We start from the raw sequence: 12,696 nt of genomic DNA, 5'->3' as shown, positions 1-12,696 counted from the left end.
CGTCCAGTGGTTTTGCACTTGGCGGGACAGCGATCTGGAGCCGAAACACAGCCGAGCCCCGAGAGGCTGCCTGGAGCCGGACCGCTGCAGCTCTCCGCGCTCTGGCCAGCGGGCTCTCGCGTGGGGTGCCTGCAGATGATCCGATAGGCTGCACGGTGGAATGATTCAGGTGCTTTTCACATTAATGTGCATTTTACTTCTGTTTCATGTGTATTTTATGAAACATAATATATTAGTACCAGTGACTGTATCGCAAATAAATACATACTTTTATCGGGGGGAAACATAAAACATCTTCATTAAAGGGAAACTTAGTCAGAAAAGTCTGCAGATACTGGGGTTGCTGCTCAGGTTCGTGGATGCATTTCTGGAAGAGGGTCTTTCTTTGCCCTTAAAAAGTCCCTTGGATTCCAGAGTGCAGGGTTTTGGTTCCTTCTTTCATGGTTATTCATCATCTTTGCAAACCTACCTCATCTCTCTATAGGTATTCTGTGATCTGCCCTAGGGTGATCTGTTCAGATATTTACTTTGTAAAAATGTAGAGGGAGGTACAATGTATTGAGGGCTAACTGTTTTAAGTGACAGGAGTTTGTAGGGCGAGTGAAGAACGATTGGGGAATTCAAGATGCAATACTTCCCCGCTAGTTTGAAGGGCCGTGTTCATCTTCATGCGCTGGCTGTGAATTTGCAATCAGAATGAAATGCGAATGTGTGCGTGTACAGTATTTGGGTTAGTCCTCAGGGTGGAAAAGTCAACAGAGCAAAGGACAAAACACCATGAAAACCACCCAAAGCACACAAACAGGCGATTCTCACTGACAGGTGCTGCTGTTGGGGGGAGTGATACTCGGGGCAGCAGAGCCTCCTCTGTGTTTGACAGTTACTCGAACAGAGGAATGTTTCAGAGGACTCACTTCTTTTTTAAAAAAATTCTTTATTGATTAAGGTGTTACATATGTGTCCTTATTTTCCCATTACCCCCAACCCCCCCCCATTCATGCCCCCACCCCCCTGTTGTCTGTGTCCATTGATTAGGCTTATATGCATGCATATAAGTCCTTAGGTTGATCTCGCCCCCGTACCCCCACCGTCCCCTACCTTCCCTCTGAGGTTTGACGGTCTGATCTATGTTACTCAGGCTCACTTCTATTTACCTGCACCGTTAGCTCTCACAGATGCAGGCACGCGTGCGCTTGGTACTGGCTCTGCTCTGTGCTGGGACCTTCTCTCCTACGATACCTGTGTGGCCCACCCCTTACCGCGCCTGCTCCACAAGCCCGGGTTTAGCCTCCTTATTAACCCCTCCCCTGCACCGCCCGGGGCATCCCTCACCTGCCTGCTGCTTTCCTCACGCGGTGGGACAGGTGCTGTGGATGGACTTGCTGACACGGATTATGTGTGCGGTGTCTGGTCTGGCTGCCCCTGCTAGGATGGGGACGCTCTTACAGAACCTCGCCCGCCTGAGTTCCTCCCACTGTTCTTCTCTCAGCCAGTAAATATTTCTAAAAAATCCCTTTTATTTTTCAGTTATAGTTGACCTTCGATATTATATTAGTTTCAGGTATACAACATAGTGACTCGACATTTATATAACTTACAAAGTCATCACCTCGATAAGTCTATCCCCCACCTGACACCATACATGGCTTTCACAGTATGACTATGTCCCCTGTGCTGTACTTCACATCCTCTGACTGTTCATAACTGGCACGTTGTCCTCCCTAATCTCTTCCCCCTTTTCCCCCATCTGGCAATCATCAAAATAGTCTCTGTCTCTGAGTTTATTTCTGTTTTGTTTATCTACTTTATTTTTAGATTCCACACATAAGTGAAATCGTATGGTATTTGTCTTTCTCTGACGGACACTTTGTTTAGTGTACTCTCCTCTAGGTCCATCCGTGCTGTCACAAACGGCAAGATTCCATTCTTCTTTATGGCTGAGTAATATTCCACGGTGTATGTGCACTTCTCTATCCAGTGGTCTATCAGTGGGCACTCAGGCAGCTTCCATATCCTGGCTATTGTAAATAATGCTGCAATGAACATAGGGGCACATATGTCTTTTCAAATTAGTATTTTGGATTTCTTTGGATAAATAGCCAGAAGTGGGTGTCACGTGGTATGTTTTAAATGCTTCCTTCTTCAGAACTTTATAAACAGGACCTGTGTTCATGGTCACTGTGTACGCGAATCTCCCGAGATCATCAATGTCACTTCATCACCGAGCAGCTGGGCACCTGGCAGCTAAGGGGCCCATTGCAGAGTCTCAGGCGTGACCCCCCATGAGGCCCTGTATCCTCGCCTGTTTCTGTGCTTCATGGACGGAGAGTGTGTTTTGTCTGTTACCTTTGTTCCTGCAGCTGGACACGGTTAAGGGTGGCCCTGTCGTCATAGTGATGAGATAAGCAGTCTGAAGTGTGACAGCTGAGCTCCCCGGGGACACCTGCGCTGGTGTGGCAGGTGAGGGTGAGGGTGAGATCAGGAGAGAACCAGAGAGGAGTGCGTGTGCGTGTGTGTGTGTGTCTATCTGTGTGTGTGCATGTGTGTCTGTGTGCATGTGTGTGTCTGTGAGCATGTGTGTGCGTGCATGCGTGTGTGTCTCTGTGTGTATGTGTGTGCATGTGCGTGCATGTCTGTTTGCATGCGTGCCTGTGTGTGTGTGTGTGTGTGTGTGTGTGTGTGTGTGTGTGTGATATCAGGAAGGAAAGAAGTGCATTTATTGGCTTAGAGCCTGAGGTGTCATCTTTCTGGGCATAACAAAGAAACAAAGCACGTTAGTCAGTGAACTTGCCCTAACACAATCAGGATGCATGGAGGTGTTCCTGCCAATAGACATCCACTGTCACCTTGAGATCAGGGAGAAGGAGGAAGTGATGGTTTCTTTGCTTCAGAATGGGAATTCTAAGAAAACAAGCCTACGCATAACAAGTGAGGTTAGGAGCCTACACAGTGGCCTTTGGGCAGAAGGGAGAGAGCACCTGAATCTTCTGACCTCCTCTGTTGGCATGGCAACAGACAAAAGTGCCCTCAGGCCGGGGCAGAGCCAGATGCTGGCAGCTCAGACAAGAAGCCTTTTTCTTCAGTGACCCAGGGGGGGAGTCCACAGGGCACAGCTCTGCAGGGCGCTCCCTGGGGACCCAGTCCCCGCCTCCTGTGTCCTAAGCAGAGCTCACCAGCTCCCTCCTGGGCTGCTCTCCCCGAGTCAGTTCCCTTGCACTCACTGCTTGTTCCTTTGCTGGGGCTGGTTCCCTTGCACTCACTGCTGTTCCTTTGCTGGGGCTGCCGCCACAAGTTGCCACAAACAAGGCCCTTAAACAGCAGGAAGTTCATGTCTCGTGGTTCTGGAGTTGGCAGCTAGAAGGGGACCCTCATTTAACCACGCTGGCCCCTGATCTTGGACACCCAGTCTCCAGAACTGTGAGCTTCATTCCTGTGTGTGTAAGCTCCCCAGTCTGTGTGACTTCGTTACAGCAGCCAGAATGGACTAAGGCACATGCTACCTGCCTACCCGAACTTCCGGTCCACCTCCAGCTAGCACACCTCTCCTGATGTCACCCACGGTCATGCCGAGCCGTGAGAGTCCACATCAGAGTCCGAACCTAGGAATGCACGTGGTCTTATGTCTTGAGAATCCCAGAGGCAGAAATGCCGATCCACGCATGTGGTCAATTTCACGGAGCCAGGACCTGGGTTGACGGCAGCGCCCTTCCGGCCAGTTCCCTCTCTGCAGCAATGGCTGCCTCACCCCCGGGGAGCTGCTCAGAGGCCCTGATGGACGGGATTCTGACACTCTGACTCCCACACAAGCAGAGTCGGGCAGATGCAGGGATGCGATGGAAGCCCAGCCATGGACACTGTACCCGCTCACCTGCCACGCGCTTGGCATGCCCACCTTAAGGGTTGTTTTGAGTTGAAGACTGAAGATACAGCAACTATGCAAACATATAATGTGGGAGGAGTTCACATTATCAATCGTTATCAGTCAGATTCCTTAGAACAAAATAGGTTATTATGCTTGCTAATCAGTCAACTGTTAAAGATAGAATACATAAAAAACATGAGGGTCATGAGGGTGTGAGACGTGACTAATGGTCCTGCTAATTCTGTAAGGGAATCGGGACAATGGCATCTATGCCCGAATAGCAGGGGGCGGGGGAGACGGGTTCATTGTCCATGGAATGGCTGAACTGGGCGCGAGCAGGCAGCCCCGTGAAGCAGCTTTGAGAGGGCGGGGTTTGGGAAGGCCGTGGGCAGCCGAAGGGGAGGGACCAGCTCCCTGGATGGGAGATGCCATAACAGGGGCTCCGACTGCTGGCTGCTGGACAGTGGCCGCCTCCAGCACCCAGGCTGCGAGCTGCCAGCGGAGGTTGTGGAGCGACCGATCCCCTGAATGCCCTTCGTGGCTCCCCTCCTGGCTGCCGCTGGAGCTCCGCGGCTGGACGTGTGGCTTTCATGATGGGCACGTGGTGACGTGTGGCCTCCGTGCCCAGGGCGTGCCTTGTGCCTCAGCAGCACTCACCTGGAACCTGCCTGTCTAGCCCATTCATCCTTTCAGACCTAATTTGGACAAAACATATGTCAGCGAAAGCTTTCCTGACCCTCTCCGGGACCCCAGGAGCCCCGCCTCCCTCTGCCAATCCCAGTGTCGAACCTATTACTTTACCTTTGGCATAAGTGAGGCGTGTATCCGTTATTCTACGCTGTCTTTGCAGGAAAGGACTATGCGTTAGTCATCTTCGTGCCCTAGAGCCAGGACAATGAATAAATGATTAGGTGGAGTGGTGGAATGGCTCGCCCAGCGGAACTCCAAAATGTTTTACAGAATCTCACGTCATGACTTGGCCGGACTAAGACAGGGAAAGTGGGTGCAGAGTGGATGTGAAGAACTTGTAGCAACATTTTCATCGTCCCTAAGATGACCGCAGTTCAACTGAAGACCACTTGGCTTGCTCTAAATGCATCTTATGAAGTCATCGGGCACAGACATCTCCTTGTATCAGAAAAGTGGCCACTCGGGTATTAGTCACACTTTCCAACTCCTGCCCCTGTGACCTCGGGGTCTCCAAGCGACGGGTTCATGCCACGGGAGGTGAGCGGAAGTGAGGCATGTGTCTCTCGCTGAAGAGGCTAAGAGGCCGGCTGGCCTTCTCCATCCTCCCTGTTGGAGGTTGACAAGGAGCTGCAATGTGGGTGGAGGCGAACCTCTGCTGGGATGGAACCGCTGGCGATTGTTGGCTTGTGTTCCAGCAGCCAGTGTTCGATTCTGTGTGGATTCAGCAAAGCCACGCCACTCCCGGCCCAGCCTGGCGCAGCGCAACACCTGCTCAGAGGAAGGAGTGCCTTTTGCGTCCCACAAAGCACCACGCTGGGGAGCTTCGGGCTGCATCACCTCCAAGCGGGGGTGTTTTGCCAAGTTGCACAGAGCTGCTGTGGAGGTGAGTGGCGCCCTGTGGGGTGGACCCCGGAGGAGGAGGTTCAGTGAGCACGGACAACAAGGCCCTGCTCTTTGGCTGTATCACCCGTAGATGCAAGCGACCGGACAGTTTGGGGCGGTCCAGTCAATGTCTAGAGGGGAATTGTATCATCAGACAAGTCAGTGATTGCAAAATAGTGTAAATCCCGGCTGCCAGTGTGAGAAAGAGAGGTCCCCCCACCTTGTTTAAGCCCTACGTCTCTGATAAGACACATAACAGGCAGGGAAGGAGTCTGGTCACGGTCCAAAAGCTAGCTTTTCCAGCCCGATGTAATCCCTCCAGAAAAAGTGAAATTCCCCAGGGATCTAAGGAATACTGGACAGATAATTCAATTAGATTTTTTTGCAAACTGATTTTGCTTGCACCTTTTAAGGTCCCCTCCCCCAAATCTTTAACTGGTGCTTTCCCCCCTGAGTATGGCCCATAAGTATGGCCCGCTGCCAAGGTGGCCGAACACTTTTTCTATGGTCCTTCGTTTAAGTGTGAGCCAATCCATGGAATGCAATGGATGCTTAGAAAACACTGCAACTTAGAGGAAGACTGTGAAGAGAATGAGGAGGAGAGAAGGAAGAACTGAGGAGGAGGCGGCTGAGGCTATGATTGTACGATCTGCTCCCCCAAGGTGATCTCGAATGCCCTGCCTGTCGATGGGTGGAATCCTCGCTTGACTGACCCAGGGGCTGAGCTCCCCATCACTGGAAGCATCCAAGCAGGCCGGGGCCCCTTTTCCCGAGTTCACGCTACTTCGAGTGGGAAGTTGGAGGTGATGATGGGTGAGGCCTCTCCAGGCCTAGGACCCCAGGCCACCATGCCATGGCCAACAGTGCGCCTGTGCTGGCCGGGGGCCCAAGGCGCAGCCGGTTTTGCTGAACTCTGGGAAGAAAACCTGCAGGGGGACGGTGCATGGGACATGGTATGGAGGGTGGAGGAGGAGGCCTGTTTCAGATGGAATCTGCTGCTCCAGAGGCACAAGCCGTTCTTTGGTTGGAAGCAGGCGTTACCTCCTGGGCTTGCCCGCCCCAGGCTGCCAGCTCTGGAGCTCTGTTGCTGCTGTGCCATTGTCAGAATCCAGGTACCAAAAGCTCCACGTCATTCCTGTGCGGCCTAGGAGGAGAGAGAACGCCAGGCAGGACGTCGGTGAGCACCTGGGGCCTTCGCTGTGGTTTGCATCACTGTTGTTATTCGCAGGTGCACAGATCAAGCTCAGAAACTCCTGTAGAAACTTACAAATCATATGGTCCATCTAAGCCCCGGAGGCTTCCCAGCAGGCGGAAACTGCTTCTCATAGGCACCTGCTTCTTTGCATCTCAGCTGACAGTCACCGGGGGACATTCGTGAGCGCCTGAGCGTGGGTTAATGTACTAGTTTGAAACGTACATGTGGGGGATTTTGTTTGAAATAAGTGCCCCCTAGAGAAGTTCTGGGGCGCAGGATGAAGCCTTCAAGGCCAGGCCAGGCATCTGAGTCCCGATCCGAGCTGAGACGCTCACACTTTGTGTGACCCGAGCCGGGTCACGCTGCCACTGGTGTTTCTGTTTTGCAGAATGGAGACTGCTTTCTCTTTGATGTAACCGGAGAGAAGATCATACTGAATAATTGGTTCACAATTAATATCCAGGGCTGTTTTTCATGTAATGAAACCCATTAACCATCAGTTCGCCTTTCAGTTCTTAATTAGAGATTAAGCTATTTTTAGAACAAGAGATAAGCGATGGTTTTAAAATCGCTAAGAACTCTGGCTTCTGCAGGCAGAGACCTGCACTGAGTCCCGGCAGCTTGGTGCGGGGAGCTTGCCTCTGGCGTATTCAGGACCTTGGATAAGTTGGGTTTGTTTTGCTTAGTTGCTTGCTTAACGTTTGCTTTTACCTCCCTGGGCCTCCGCTTCCTTATTTTACAATGAGAGTGTCAGGCTCGGCGACTTCCAACGTCCCTTTCGGCTTTATCAGTCTGTGAATCCAAAGGAGACGGTGCGAACATAGCAGGTGCAGTAGAACGGGCTTCAGCTGCCAGCTGGTCCGTCACCACGTGACTCTGCATGGCCATGAGTTTCGGGTTGGCCCCGGCTGCCATCTTTCAATATGAACATCAGAGAAAAGCAACTCATTACAATATAATTTTTTGGTCATTTGTTTATCAAGCAAATTAGCTATGGGTTAGCAGGAAGCGGTGCTTCAAGGGTCGAGATCCAAGAACAGCATCTACTAATGCAAGTGTTGTCTCCCAGGTTATACTAGTAAGAGCTGCCTGGGAAAAACACCCAGTGTCACTGTCCTTGCTTCACAGCTCTGTCCGGAGTGGCCTCGGGTGTTAACTTGCTTTGAAAATGTTAAAAGCAAACAGAACATTAGTTACCCTGAAAATTATTTCTTTGCAACAGAGAAGGCAGCAATGAGTAGCGTGTTCGTCAGTAATTACTACTACGTGTCACAATCACGTGTAATCACCGTTTGGTAATAAAGCAGAGAAGGAGGGGATAAAGCCATGGAAAGCGGCTCTCAGAGGGACCAAGGGCAGCGAAGTCCGTCGCTCGCCTTCACGTGCATTTGCTAAAATGCTGGACTCCTTCCCGGAGATGGTGCGTTAGTCTGTTCCTCAAGATCCACAGGAAATGACGCTTCCCAACAAGACAGGCTCTCTTTCCTGTCTTCAATGAAACAGGCTCTTCCCGAGGGCGGACTCTGAGCCACACTCTGCGCTCGATCTGCCAGCACTGAGCACATCCCTGGTCCTCCCGCGTCTGACGCCTCCGCATTGTGTTGACACAGATACTTGACATTGTTTATGCTCAGGGCAGGCATCATGCTCTCTCTTCATCAGGATATAGGCACTTGTTTGCCTACTTTATTGCAAGCCCAACACTATCCTTTGGACATAAGAGGTGCTCAATAAACATGTGGAGGATGAAAATATAGGCAGTAATCACTCCCAACGGTACACCACTAATCAATGAGAAGAAAGAGTTACCTCTAAAATCATAATGTAATTGAATGGGGGAGATACAATTTGAACGATCAAAGTTCAGTTACGTAAAGCCTTTAGGAATGGTATTGGTGCATTTGCCTTTATTACTAATGCAAATAAGTCATTTTATCTCTTTAAAAACACGCTTAGGTTAATTCAGGCAAAGTCGCAATCTGGGATCCCAAACTGATCCTCCAGCCTTGGGCACACTGGCCCCGTGAATCAGACATTCTCAAGACAGCTGAGGATCAGAGAGACACCAAAAACAACCTTGTAAATTCTCAGCCTTGTCTGCGCACAGGGAAATGTCTATAAATAACCCTCGCACACAGAATAAAACGCCTCGAGGCTTGGGCAAAAGGCAGGGGATTACCTCAACTGACTTTCTGGGCGGAACTGGGCAGCTGGGAGGTTTGAGATGGGCCCCACCAGGTGGGAATGTCCCTAAGCTGTGACATAGGAGTGAGTCCTGGCTCGGACTGGCAGGTTCCCGTCCATCGTGCCCTAGACACTGATAAGTGCCTAACAGAGAAACGGGGTCTGAGTAGTGTGTGTGGGAGGGTCGGGGAGGACTCGTCATCTATATATATAAAAGCCTAAGCAACCGTTACCACAGCACGACCGGAACGAGTGGTCGACCAGTCGCTATGATGTGCACTGACCACCAGGGGCAGACACTCAAGGCAGGAGCTTCCCCCTGGTGGTCAGTGCACTCCCACAGGGGGAGTGCTGTTCAGCCAGAAGCCAGGCTCATGGCTGGCGAGCGCAGCTGTGGTGGCGGGAGCCTCACCTGACTCCGCAGCAGTGCTACTGAGTGGTGGCAGCAGGCACAGTGGGCCAGGATGAGTGCAAGTGGCATGGTGTCCGGCCCCGGTTCTGGCTCCTCCCTGGCTGCCTGCTGCTTGGTGCACTGCTACATCCCCCTGCTAATCCTGAAGGGGTCCAGGATTGCAAGAGGGTGTAGGTTGGGCTAAGGGACAACCCCCCCCCCTTCCAGTGCGTGAATTTCATGCACCGGGCCTCTAGTCAAGGTATAAGCAAATAGCTCAGTGTCAACTGTTGGAGAGAGTTCGCCTACGGAAGGCACTTCGTCCTACTTGCAAGCTGAAGGTGCCTGCCACGTTGGTATGGCTGCGGGAGTGTCGACATTTTCTTGCTCTGGTGTCACCCTTCTGGGGACCTGGGGGCCAGGTGACAGGACCACACGCAGGGGCTGCATGTCAGAAGGGAAGCCTGGAGCTCAGGGAGCCCGCATCTTTTGTAACGAGCAGTAAGCTGTCCTGATCCTTGTTCTACAAATGAACACACTGGAAACAGTAGTCTGGACTTGTAGAAACATGAGCATCTCATGCAGAAATGTCTCCCAACACGTGCCTTTTATATTCTAGTGAAAAGGCAAATATGAATGAGTGGATGGGTAGATGGATGGGTGGGTGGATGGATGGGTGGGTGGATGGATGGGTGGGTGGATGGATGGGTGGATGGGTGAATGGATGGGTGGATGGATGGGTGGATGGGTGGATGGGTGGATAGATGGATGGGTGGATGGATGGATGGGTGGATGGGTAGATGGATGGATGGGTGGATGGGTGGATGGATGGGTGGGTGAAGGTAGCAGTGGGCGATATGGAAGAATAAAGTCAAAGCCTGGACATGAAGGGAAGCCATTTCAGCAGGTGTGCGAGGGCCGGCTTTCCGGAGGTCACCTCTGCGCCTGAACCCACTGAAGGACGGAGTCACGTTAACATCCACCCCAAAGGCATCCTGGGATGAAAGGACCACGAGGTTAAGGCCAAGTGCAGGCGGGGATGCTTGGTGAGCTCAGAAACAGCCAGCACCCCGGGGAATGAGCAGAGGCTGGTGGAGGGAGCAGAGCGGAGGTGGAGCCAGGGCCATGGCAGGCCTCGTGTGCGGGGGAAGGGTTTCTCAGATGTTAAGTTTGACAGGCTGCACCCGCAAACGAATACACGAATAGGCAAACGAATGAGTGATTTTCCCTCATTTCCCTGAATGGGATGATAAAAAGACTGTGTGGGGAGTGGCTGAGAAATCCCAATTCTAAACCACAGCCTGTCCCGGAGGGACCAGAGCCCCAGGAAGACAGAGCGGCAGCCGTGAAGGTGAGAGTCGGAGACCAGACGCCTGCCCGGGGCCGAGGCAGGCCCGCAGCGCAGAGAGCTGGCCGAGGCCCTGGTGCTGGTTACGGGGCTCAGCAGGAGGCCGTGTCCCCGGGAGCGTCCCACAGCGGATGCCGTGAAGCGCTGCTCCCCGCTCTCCCCATCACACAGTCCCCTCTTCCAGCCCGCCCTGCGCCTCCCAGTGTCCTCGATCCTCTTCTCTTCCATCTTCTTCAAGTTCATTTCCTTCCCATATTTCTTGTCTCCATCGCTCCTTTTCCAGCTCTCATCTTACTGCCCCTCCACCCCGTCTTCCACACGTGAAAGCCCCTTTCTCTGCTCACTTGGGGCTCCCCCACCCCTGGTGAGGCCTAGTCAGACACTGGGAGGGGCAAGAGTCCCCCCGCCCCCCGCCCCCCTGTGCAGGTGGAATAAATGCCCTCCCCTCTGGTGGGGGGGGGGCAGAGTCTGGTGCCCCAGGGATGACGGAGAAGGGAGAGGCATGCTGTCCCCTGTCCCCACGCGAGAGCCACGCCAGCGTCTGCACGTGGAGTCGGCACAGGCAGGTGCTGGGCACGTGTTTGCGAGGTTCCCGAGTTACTCACCATCGCGCTGCTTGGAGTGTGGGGCGTGAGCGTTCCTCTCAGCATCTCAAAGCCGTTCTTCTTTTATGGGCGCAAGGACAAAAGCTGTTCTGTTTGGCTTTGTTTTTCTCATAGGCAGTGGTTGCCATGGCAGCACAGAAATGAGTTTCTGTGTTTTTACCACCAAACCACAGACTCTGAGGCAGACAAGATATCAGCAGCGTTGTGTCAGATGACATTCTAGGTAAAAACAGCAAAGTGAGGGCCTGGGAGGCCGGGGCGAGTGGCCGGACCCCGGCCAAGCCGCTGCAGGAACGCCGTTGTCCTCGACGTCCGGGCTGGGCTCACACACCGTCCACGTGCCCTCCCCTCCACTGGGGTCCTCTCCTGTCCCTCACCTGCCCCTGGGACTGGCACACTGCAGTCCGATGGTTCCTTCCAGGTGCCAGGGGCTGCCTGGGTGCTGGCGCTCAGGCCTGCTGCATGCCCCCGGGAGCCAGCGTCTGGTGGCGTGGCAACTGTGCCAGGATCGGCAGGTCCGGCTGCAGGCCTGCGCTGGGCCCTCGTGGGGCTAGGATGGCCCAGCTGCCCATAAAGGTGGGGGCAGGAGGGCATCCGAGGGCTGCTGTTCGAGGGGACACTGCGTCTTGAATGAGGGTTGTTGGCTGGGAGGACATGTGCAATGGCAGGAAGACCAGTAAGACCCCGCCTTGTTCGGGAGTGTCAAGTGGTTCAGTATGGGGGACAGGGAGGGTGCGGGGGTTCAGTATGGGGGACAGGGAGGGTGCGGGGGTTCAGTATGGGGGACAGGGAGGGTGCGGGGGTTCAGTATGGGGGACAGGGAGGGTGCGGGGGTTCAGTATGGGGGACAGGGAGGGTGCGGGGGTTCAGTATGGGGGACAGGGAGGGTGCAGGGGTTCAGTATGGGGGACAGGGAGGGTGCGGGGGTTCAGTATGCGGCACAGGGAGGGTGCGGGGGTTCAGTATGGGGGACAGAGAGGGTGCGGGGGTTCAGTATGGGGGACAGGGAGGGTGCGGGGGTTCAGTATGCGGCACAGGGAGGGTGCGGGGGTTCAGTATGGGGGACAGGGAGGGTGCGGGGGTTCAGTATGGGGGACAGGGAGGGTGCGGGGGTTCAGTATGCGGCACAGGGAGGGTGCAGGGTTTCAGTATGGGGGACAGGGAGGGTGCGGGGGTTCAGTATGGGGGACAGGGAGGGTGCGGGGGCTCAGTATGGGGGACAGGGAGGGTGCGGGGGCTCAGTATGGGGGACAGGGAGGGTGCGGGGGTTCAGTATGGGGGACAGGGAGGGTGCGGGGGTTCAGTATGGGGGACAGGGAGGGTGCGGGGGCTCAGTATGGGGGACAGGGAGGGTGCGGGGGTTCAGTATGGGGGACAGGGAGGATGCGGGGGTTCAGTATGGGGGACAGGGAGGGTGCGGGGGTTCAGTATGGGGCACAGGGAGGGTGCGGGGGTTCAGTATGGGGGACAGGGAGGGTGCGGGGGTTCAGTATGGGGGACAGGGGGGGTGCGGGGACAGGTGACAGGGAGGAAGGGGAG

At 54.0% G+C, this 12,696-nt stretch overlaps 1 long non-coding RNA gene across 1 annotated transcript; it reads right to left on the bottom strand.

The window, feature by feature from the left end:
* Positions 1 to 1,041: 1,041 nt before the first annotated feature.
* Positions 1,042 to 11,927, bottom strand: LOC307093598. Its single transcript, XR_013812992.1, has 3 exons — positions 11,158 to 11,927; positions 4,664 to 4,743; positions 1,042 to 4,557 (listed from the first exon to the last, which is right to left on the bottom strand). It is a non-coding gene; the product is annotated as an uncharacterized lncRNA (long non-coding RNA).
* Positions 11,928 to 12,696: the final 769 nt, after the last annotated feature.

The sequence above is a fragment of the Cnephaeus nilssonii genome, assembly GCF_951640355.1.
Source record: "Cnephaeus nilssonii genome assembly, chromosome: 21".
Taxonomy (NCBI): domain Eukaryota; kingdom Metazoa; phylum Chordata; class Mammalia; order Chiroptera; family Vespertilionidae; genus Cnephaeus; species Cnephaeus nilssonii.
The sequence above is the reverse complement of the archived record's forward strand: the minus strand, read 5'-3'. Positions and strand labels throughout refer to the sequence as shown.